At 40.1% G+C, this 10,197-nt stretch overlaps 1 protein-coding gene across 1 annotated transcript in view; it reads left to right on the top strand.

The window, feature by feature from the left end:
* KCNH5 (potassium voltage-gated channel subfamily H member 5) overlaps positions 1 to 10,197 on the top strand; it is a 304,115-nt gene that overhangs the window by 258,747 nt on the left and 35,171 nt on the right. The window lies entirely within an intron of this gene.

Raw genomic sequence — 10,197 nt, 5'->3', positions numbered from 1 at the left:
ATTCCATCAAATGAGGCTGACTGCTGGCTTGTTGATAGCAACACTTCCACACCTGACAGTCACGGAATGGCTTGTTACTGTAATCATCAGGAAGACTTTCTCTTGGAAGTGGGAATGGTGCTGTAGAGTCAATGCAGCTTTATTCTAATGTAGCTGATTTCTGAAGTCTTTGCAAAGAAGGTCGCAATATGGCTTTTCGCCCTGGTGAAGAAACTATGAGAGAGTTGGATTTGGTTGCTTTGCCAGGCTGAAAAATCTCTGTTTTGGGGCTCCTAGGCCATTCTGCTTGGCATATTCCTTTTAGAAGGGTGTTTTTAATTGTGAGCCAGCAATTCTATGGAGGTTGACAATGTTAATGAAGCTCAAACAATGCTGAGAGAGAAAGAGAGAACTTTAAAAATTCAAAGAACCATCAAGACAAGTCTGTCAGCAGGAAAGACTTGCAACAAATGTAATTATATGAAAATGTATCTGATGCTTGAGGGTAAGCTGGCTTTACTATATCAAACAGCATAAAAGACAGGTGAATTTCCAGTTTTTGAGTAAATTTAATAAAACAAACCTATCAGCCTCTTTCCGGGAAGCACAGGCATCTCAGTATTTTCCATGGTCGAATATCCATACCCCCCACAAATCAATTTACCATTGATGTCATAGAACTTCCAGTTATCCAAGTATTTTTTTCATTTTGTCCAAATCCCTTTCAGAAAAATATGACCAATTTAGAAAACTACTACTTGTAGTGGTAGGAATCTATAGTCAGGTGTGTTCTAGTCAAAGATGCAGCTGATTATTTTGATTAAAGAGGATCAGAGATGCTTTTAATACCACACCAAAGTAAAACCAAATTAATGTGAGTGATCAGGGCTATGATAAAGACAAACTATAACCATTCATACAGCAACAAAAGTGGTTGTTTTAAATGGTGAGCAAGGCCAAAGGTGTTCTTTTATCGAGATACAAAAATACTCTGTTCTCTAAACTAAAAATTTGAGATCACATCTTTAAAATATGGGACAGTGAAATCATTAAAATTAAGACAAATGGAAGACAACTCGGGAAAAAGTTACATTATGAAACTTGAATTGCTATTTTATAAAAGATACTAATCACCTTATCCTGTGACTTTGATCCTTCCTCAAGGATCAGCTCTGTCCCCACTTTCTCCATTCTCCTCCTGTCCTCCAGCTTCTTGTGATGTCTCCTTTCTCAGTACTCCTGCACCATGCACCACTGTACCATGTTCTTCAGTGTTACTCTGTATTGCTTTGCAGGGTTATATGTATTCAATAGATGCCCTGTCTCTATGCATTGGCTATTAATCTATTAAAGATAGAGAGATGTTCTTTGCACTCTAGCACTTCAGTGACATTTGTTTCGATTGAATAAATAATACTATTGCAGAGTTCATTAATTTAAAGCAATGTGTGCTGTTTCCCTTTCTAGTAGTAAAGCCTGATGCCCATGGAGGAATAGGCAGTGAGGGGAAAGTAGCAGGAAAAGAGGCATCTGATTTATTTTTAAAAAATTCTGGTAATTATTGGGATAGTTGTGAAAGTGGACTTAAGAATTTGCAAAAAGTACACTTCTGAGAAATTAGAAAATTCTTTGCAAAATTAAACATTAAAAATTCAGACTTGCCATTGGATTACTGTGAGCAAATACATCTTAACTGGTTAAACCTTGTCCAAAAATAGTAAAGGGAAATGACAATATTTGGGATTCTCCAGGAGGCACTTGAATTGTTTCTTTGCTAGAATTAGACATGCAATTTAATGTAAGTCTTAAGCTGTTTTGGTGAAGGAAAAGGGGGAAAGCATGTCCCAAACCCCTGGCTCCTTCACTCTTAAACAACTGTTGGCAGAAGTGGGCCATAGCTTCCACCCAATTCAAAAATAAAAGTGGTCCTTTTTACACTCATAGGCAAGGGGCATCTATGCTTGTTCCCAGGGGATGTTCTAACACCTCTCTTTGGAAGGACTAGAAAGCCAGCTTCGAGTTCAAGTGTGTGATCTTGAATGTGCACATGAGTTTATCATGATACCTCTGTCCGTACTTCTATAAAATGAAATTAACAGTAGCCAATAAATATCGATGGGGTGCTTCTTACATGCCAAGGACTTTTCTAAATGCAGAATATCTAGGAGTGAATAAACCAGATAGTTCCCTGTCCTCATGGAGCTTAGGATCTAGTACCTCCTTCACAGACTTGTTATAGGAAGTGCATACAGACTGTCCCACATGAGGTTTTAGTGAATGTTAGCGGTGATGGTGCCAAAGATGATGGAGATGAAAAGAGTGATAAGGACCCACTTCAGAAATGGCAGTACCAGACAGGTGCCCATGATTCTCTCCCAAAATTATAATGGGAAGAGAAGATCAGGCAGTATCAAATGTCTGTCAGTCACCAGTGATAAGAAAGTAAGAGAAGTGTTAGCAAAGCACCTCAGTCTAATCTCTGCAGACTATAAAATTCCCCTCTTGTAAACAAAATGTAACAGGTAATGGCGAGGAATTCCTTACATAGCAGTAAAATATGCTGAAAATTGCAGAAATGAACATTGCTATGCTTGCCCCAAATAATGTTAAGGAAATGCATACTTTCTTCTGTTAACACAAAACAGTAGCTATCTCTACCTCTTTCTAAACCCCACACATTTAGCATAACTTCTGTTGGGGGTGAACCCGCAGCTGTGGTCTCTGACATTGGATGAAATGATATGGCTGAAGATACATATTAAAAGAATAGGCAGGAGTTGGGACCTCAAGTCTAGTTCTTGGCACTTGTAACTCACACATTGCATTTCTGTAACCTAGTTTAATGGGCAACGTGCATGCTCTGTTTTGTTGTGTGTGCTAAGGTTAGCATTAGGCAATGTACTTTGATCTAAAAACTTGCACTTTAACTATAGGTTCTAAACTTATGCTGAATTATATCTATTGAGTTTGAGCATTCTGCTGTCCGTTGAACTACTCTTCCCAACCATTCCCCTGTGGCTATAAAAACAATTACTACCTAAATGTGTTTGCCTTTGTGGACGACACTCAGAGAAAGCATTAGGAAAAATGGAAAAAAGCTTTCCTATCTGTGTCTAGTATTAACCCAGTAGTTTTGTAAAGCAGGAGCTAAGTTCATTCTTTTATTTAGAACCCAAAGCTAAAGTTGCATTGCACTTTTAGAAGTGAAAAGCAACATTTTCTTTCATATATTTTTTTTAAATTTCACCTGCCTTTAACATTAGGATATCTCTGAAGATATCCCGTTTTATTTTTAAAAAACAATACTATTTGCATCTATTCATCCGCTTGTGAAAGAACATAATAAAGAAAGGCCACTGGCCTGTGGAGAAAGAGAAATATTGCTTGAACAGGCTCATTCCACTAGTCAGATCTGTTAAAGAAAAGATGAGCTAATAACTTTCTTTTTTATAGTATTTCCTGCAAGAAAAAGTTGCTCATTTTGTTCATGTTTGACATTTCATAAAAAAAAAGTAAAATTCATTTTTAATGAAAAATATTCCACAGGGTTACTAATTAAAAGAAATGCAGGAAGAAAGATCCATCACTTAAAAAAAGAGCAACTCATGAATAAGAGAAAGTCTCCAGTCAAAAATACAGCTCAGGGAAATGTTCTCCGGATTGCTGGCTGGCAGGGTACCAGTGTAACCCAACCCTGCATCCTGGACGGCACTCCTGGGTCACCTGGGTCACCTGGGTCACCTGGGAATGAGATGCTTTTGCAACAAAGCTTTGGTGAACTTCAAATAGTAGCTCCTTGAGCTTATTGCTTGATTCTTTGATTATACTTCTTATTTTTGGCCCTTGTTCTCATCAAATTGTAAACTACTTGAGGCCCAAGATTGTGAATAATGTAATCATAGCACCTAGAGTAGTGTTTTATACTCTAATGTTCAAAAAATGTTGGCGGGTGAGTAGAATCAATATGTGAGTGCCTCCTATTTACAAGAAGACTGAATATAGTTATTATTACATGGATTTATGCTTCCCTAACATAATAATATCTCTAGGGAAAGGTTAAAAAGGCTAGAATTGTTTATTTAGAATTGAAGAGAAGTTAATGCTATTTAAAAAAATCTTCAATAGAGCACGGTCATGAGAAAATTGTAACATATATTTTCTCTTTGGTGAATTCGTAGTTTCTTCTCACCTCCTGCAACCTCTAATCTTCCTCCATCCCCACTCCCTACAAACGTTATTCTCCACACAGTTTTTTGGAGCTTAGAAATAGCCACTCTTCTGCCAAGTTTGACATCTATCTTTTGGGGTATTGTGGAGGTATGGGGGACCCAAGATAGAGTATTCCTATGATCAGCCCATATTTGGAACCAGTGAGAGATCAAAATATGATTATTACTAGAAACCCTTGGGAAGATATGGCTTTAGGACTTTATCAAGTGGACTTTCTACATGTTAGCCCTGAGTCAGGCGTATTTACCATCCAGGCACTGGTCTGGCTGGGAAACTAAAGCTTTTCTGTAATATGGCAGAACCTGCTTAGATACACACGTGCCTCACTAGATGGGCCAGATGCTCTGTCTCTGCAGGAAGGAATCCTTAGAAGGGGAGAGAAAATGGATAGACTCAGCTTCTTTTTCCAACCTCACTAACCGGAGAGATGGCTCCTCTTCTGGGGAAAGGAAGTGAGAGATGGAGGAAAATGTTAGGAATGTTAGCCCAGAAGTCACATCATTTGGATACATCATGAGGGGAGAATAAGTATTCTCCCCTCATGAGTGCAAGTGGAATCATAGTACTTATGAATCGTTTATAACATACAGGCATAATACCCATATGCATAAAATATATAACATTTATAACATGTATAAAATTCATAACAAATACATATAAATATATAAAATATATGTATATATTTATATATATGTATATATGTATATAACACATACATATATATGTATATAACACATGCATATTTTGCAATATAATATGCACAGTACATATTACATATGTCTGTTTACACTTTAAAAGACTGTGTGATCTCTGCCAGTGGAATTCCAGACAAAGAGATTATGACCTTGAGGATTGCAGGTAACATGAAGGAGTTGCTCTATGGCCATGGACCTTTTGGGGGGTGATTTAGATCAGACCATCAGGAGAAGTGAGGATTATGGACTAAGTACACCGGAATCACTTGGGTGCAGATTCTTGGGTTCCACTTCAGATACCCAAGCATAGTTAGCAGTTATGGGGGATTCACTTCAGGTGATTCACGTGACCAGCAGGACTGGAAAGCTATTGCCAGGGCAGTAACTAACTGCCTGACCTTCACATGTCCAGGGGATTGTGATCACCTAGCCACCCTTGCTCCCCCAGAAAACAGAGAGAGAAAATGACTCAGCTATAAGGTGGTTTCGATTATGAATGAAGCTGTCCTGACAATAAGGGTGACCAGGCCAATGGCTGCTCTGTATGGAAATTGTGAGTAGTTCAAAGCATGCAGCATTTTCTGTCTAGAGAGTTTACCTAGAGCCTGGCATTCACATCCGTGCTGGGACCTAGGATCCGTATGGGAAGCAGGAATAATACTGTCCAGTCTGCCTTCTCATGGACCTCCATGATAAATAGTCTAGCCCCTCACCAATGTTCAGCCCCCATGCAACCTTTATTCTGAGGGTCTCTCTGACCCCTTGCCTCAAACCAAAGTCCTTCTTCCAAGGATTGTTTAAACAAAAATAAAGAAAATTATAAAAAAAACTAATATGCAACTAGTTCTCTGAACGTTTTAAACCATATATCATATAGGTATTAAGTTCATACTTGTTCACAGAGCTGATGGACTTGAGACTTTTGAACACCCCATACAGTGTTAGATATTCTAAGGAAAGACTGCTTTTGTAGGAAAGCCAGACTCAGCTTACCATTGATTTTAGGTTAAAGTTGCCTTTTCTAGGATGACAGCCTCTTGTAGTGTGAAGACAGCATGTTATTCTTTAGAAGACAGAAGCTGCTGCTCTGACTGGGACAACACAGGGCTGAGGATGGGGTCGACAGATGACATTTCGAGACTTTCCACCTCATGAGCTTGTGATCTACATAGATAAACTGAGTAACCCGCCACCGACTCGATTTGCCACGCAGGATAACTTCTGTGCATTAAAAGCCAGGAGATCTGACCTTCACTCTTGTGGGCAACTAGCGTAATGTCAGTATCCTACGGGGACACAAAGTGGTAAAGAACTCCCTCTGCAGACTCCAGTCAAAACAAAACTGTAGAGGCAAAGACTAAATTGAAGAGATCTGCTGCTATGTTCTCAGAAGTACCTCCCCGGCTTCTCATCCTACTTTCCCACTTTCCTTCTGTCTCCCTCTCTCTCTCTCTCACCTCCAGCCCAATAGTCATTTGGATTAGAGGTGTTTCAAAAGCTAGGTTTTACTTTCTTCAAAGACTCCAATTCTCCAGCTCATGGTAATAAGCATGTGGTGTGGAAAGAAAGCCCCTGCTGGTTTAGCCATCTCAAGTCAGAGGAGGTTTTCTCAGAGGCCTCTGAATGGTTGCTTGGGTGAGTGACGGACCGTGATTTCTGACTATAGTGGGAAGGTTGGTGCCAGTTGTCAAGGAGAGTGAGTTTTCACTTAGTTATTCTGCTTGTTACAGCAGAGTGTATAACCTCGTGTGGTTATACTTCCTTTTCTCAAAGATATTTTGTCATTCTTTAATATCCCAGACCAGACTTCCTCTCTCTCTCCCGCCCTCTCTTCTCTCTCTCTTTCCATAGATATATAATTTTTCTTTTACTTGATTGGATGTCAGGAAGCCCATTTGGTAGTATTCTGAGACTATCTGTGATAATATGGAAAAAAATTATTGACTAGGAATTAAAAAAATCTATGTTTTAATCACAGTAACATTTCTTATTTTCTTCTTTCCTTGGGTGACTGACCACCTTAACCTCTTGTGCCTCAATTTGATTATCTTTAAAACTGGAATAATTATAACATCTGACACCTCCATAACTCTTAGAGTTTAAAAATCTGTTGAAAATGCAGTCTTTATATATTACTTCAGGAAACAGATCATTGTCTCCATTTTATATATGAGAAAAACCAAGTCCTACAGAAACAGAGTAACTTGCTAAGAGCCCTCAATGTTAGATGGCAAAGTAACAGTCCTGGAACCAAAACTCAAATCTTCAGAAAGTTGACTAATTTTGCTTTTATAAATGTGTCTTACAGAGCTCAAGGAACTACTGTGAGCAGGAAGTAAGGTAACAGCGGGAGGGTTTTTGTTTTTGTTTTTTTTAAGATTTTATTTATTTAAGACAGTGAGAGAGCACATGCAGGGGGAGCAGTAGAAGGAGAGAGAGAAGCAGGCTAAGCAGGGGGAGAAGTAGAAGGAGAGGGAGAAGCAGGCGCCCCACCAAGCAGGGAGCCCAACATGGGACTGATCCCCAGATCCCGGGATCATGACCTGAGCTGAAGGTAGACGCCCAACCATTTAAGCCACCCAAGTGCCCCAACAGAAGGGTTAAAAAAAAAAAAAATCAATAGTTACACAAATGTAAAGTAATATTTAATAGGGTGGAATTGTCTTTACAAAGAAATCCTTCAATATTCTTACTTTTCCCTTTAGTTCCCAGAGGTTAGAAGAGTTTAAAGCTGATACAGGATAAAGAAATTAATATAGAGACATACCTTTGGTTGGCAGTTCAAGAACTTAATTCTTGGGCACCTGGGTGGCTCATTCGGTTAGGCATCTGCTTTCAGCTCAAGTCATGATCCTGGGGTCCTGGGATTGAGCCCCACGTAGGGCTCCGTGCTAAGCAGGCTCCCTGCTTCTCCCTTTCTCTCTGCCTGCACCTCCCCCTGCTTGTATTCTGTCTGTCAAATAAATAAAATTCTTAAAAAAAAAAAAAAACAACTTAATTCTTTATTGCTTTGTTGAGTCACCAACCCAAACCAGGTTGAGCTTGTTTCTTGGCTCTTCTATGGGATAAAGACCACACTGATAAGCTCCTATGTATACGGGGTGCTCTGCAGCCAGCTTTCTCATCCTGGATAAGAGAGCTTTCTTTCAAAGCCTGTACTGTTCAGCAAATTTCTGGTGACTTCCACAGCCATGCTCAGGAGAAACATTAGCCACTGTTAAACAAGAACCTGTCATTGCTCACCTTGAGGCCACCACGAATTGTCCATGTGAAGAAACGATTTCTTTGCAAATTGAGCCCTGCCATTCATAGCTTCTGTCCTTAAGAGTTTTGATAATGGCCTCATATTTGAACCACTTGGTTTTCTTTGCGGTGTCCTGATGCATATACCCTGTTCTTCCTAAGTGGCAAACACTTGGGCTTTTTACTGCTTCTGATCTACCGTGGAGGATGGTTGCTTAACTCCTCTTGGTCACTTAGCTCCTTATGATGTCCCTAATATGTGGATGTCACGTATATCACGTATTCATGACATATGCCCTCCAAATCTGGTGGAAATGAGTCTGCTTTTGCGAGATGTGGTGGTAGATTGAAACAGATGATTTGATTTATATAAATTTAGAAACATGAAACAGCAAGTTTGGAAGTTGGAAGTTGGAAGTTCAGCTTTGGTTGTGTGGTGTTTCAGCTACCAGCGTGGTTTCTCGATGGACTACAGAGCTTTCTAAAGACAAAGAGACTGCTGTAGATTGAATGTATCCCCTGACCCGCAGAATTCGTATGTTGAAATCCTAACCCTAAAGTGAAGGTATGAGGAGGTAAGGCTTTTGGGAGGTGATTGGGACCTAAGAGCAGAGCCCTGATGAACAGAATTAGTGCCCTTATAAAAGAGACCTGGGATAAATCCCTTTGCCTCGTGCTCTGTGATGGCACAGAGAGAAGGAGCCCTGTGAAGCAGAAAACAGCCCTTCACCAGACATGGAATCTGCCGCATGTGGTCTTGATCTCTTCAGCCTCCAGAATGGGGAGAAATAAATTTCTGCTATTGATAAGCCACTCAGTTTAGAGTATGTCTCTTATAAAAGCTCTAACAGACTAAGAGAGCCACATCCAACCAACAAATATGTGTTGAGTGACTCCTGTGTGACAAAACGTGGCGATGGAATAAAAAAGAATAATAATAAAGCGAGAACCCTCTTTTTAACATCTGTTTCATTCTGGGAAATAAATTGCTGAGATACAGGGTGGCACTGAATGGAACACATCCAGAGGATTTGACCCTCTGTGATGCAGGGTCATAGCAAATACAGGTGGTAAAGGGCCAACCCAGCCTCTAGCTGGACATCTCCAGGTAAAGACGAGTTTGTATTTTGAGACTGATTTCTTACTTTCACCTTGACAGATGAGGCGGGGAATCTTGGAGTGCTGCAAGCAGTGTTTTTCCACCCAGTCTGCCTGTTAGAATCGCTCCTGAGCTTTGGGGGGGAAAAAAAAGTCTGATGCTGAGCCTCACGCTAGAGATTCTAATTTAAATTGGTTTGGGATAAGGCATAAGTATCTTTTTTTTTTTTTAAATGTTCTCAGTGATTTTAATGCGCAGCCAATGTTGAAATCTATTGTACTAGATTGGTGATTCAGAATCCACGGGGGCAGGGAGGGTGGTGAGGGGTGAAGTAGGGGGTGGGGGAGGGGTGGGGGAGGGGTTTGGTTAAAATTTAGATTACTGGGACTGGCCTTTAAAGATTCTGGTTTGGGGGCGCCTGGGTAGCTCAGTGGGTTAAGCCACTGCCTTCGGCTCAGGTCATGATCTCAGGGTCCTGGGATCGAGTCCCGCATCGGGTTCTCTGCTCCGCGGGGAGCCTGCTTCCTCCTCTCTCTCTCTCTCTGCCTGCCTCTCTGCCTACTTGTGATCTCTCTGTGTCAAATGAATAAATAAAATCTTTAAAAAAAAAAAATAAAAAAATAAAGATTCTGGTTTGGTTAGTCTGAAGTGGGACCCCGAAATCTACCCTAAATGATGATAATTTGGATGCTTCTTGGAAAACACTTTGAGAAACACCCCTTGTAAGCTTTAAGTATTTGCAATCTCATCTGCTGCCTTGTGGGGACCAGACTAGAAATTTCAATTCACTAAAAGTGAGTATCTAAACTCCTCCTTCTCAGATAGCTACAGGAAACAAATGTAGCGATTTATTCCTTCTTATTTTTTAAAAAATGTCTGGCCCTTCTCCCTCATCTATAAAATTAGGTATTTCCTGTGCAAGAGCTTCTCACCTTTTCAACACAGACTCAG

This window comes from Mustela erminea, chromosome 5 (assembly GCF_009829155.1).
Source record: "Mustela erminea isolate mMusErm1 chromosome 5, mMusErm1.Pri, whole genome shotgun sequence".
NCBI lineage: Eukaryota > Metazoa > Chordata > Mammalia > Carnivora > Mustelidae > Mustela > Mustela erminea.
This window is presented reverse-complemented; position numbering and strand designations above follow the sequence as displayed.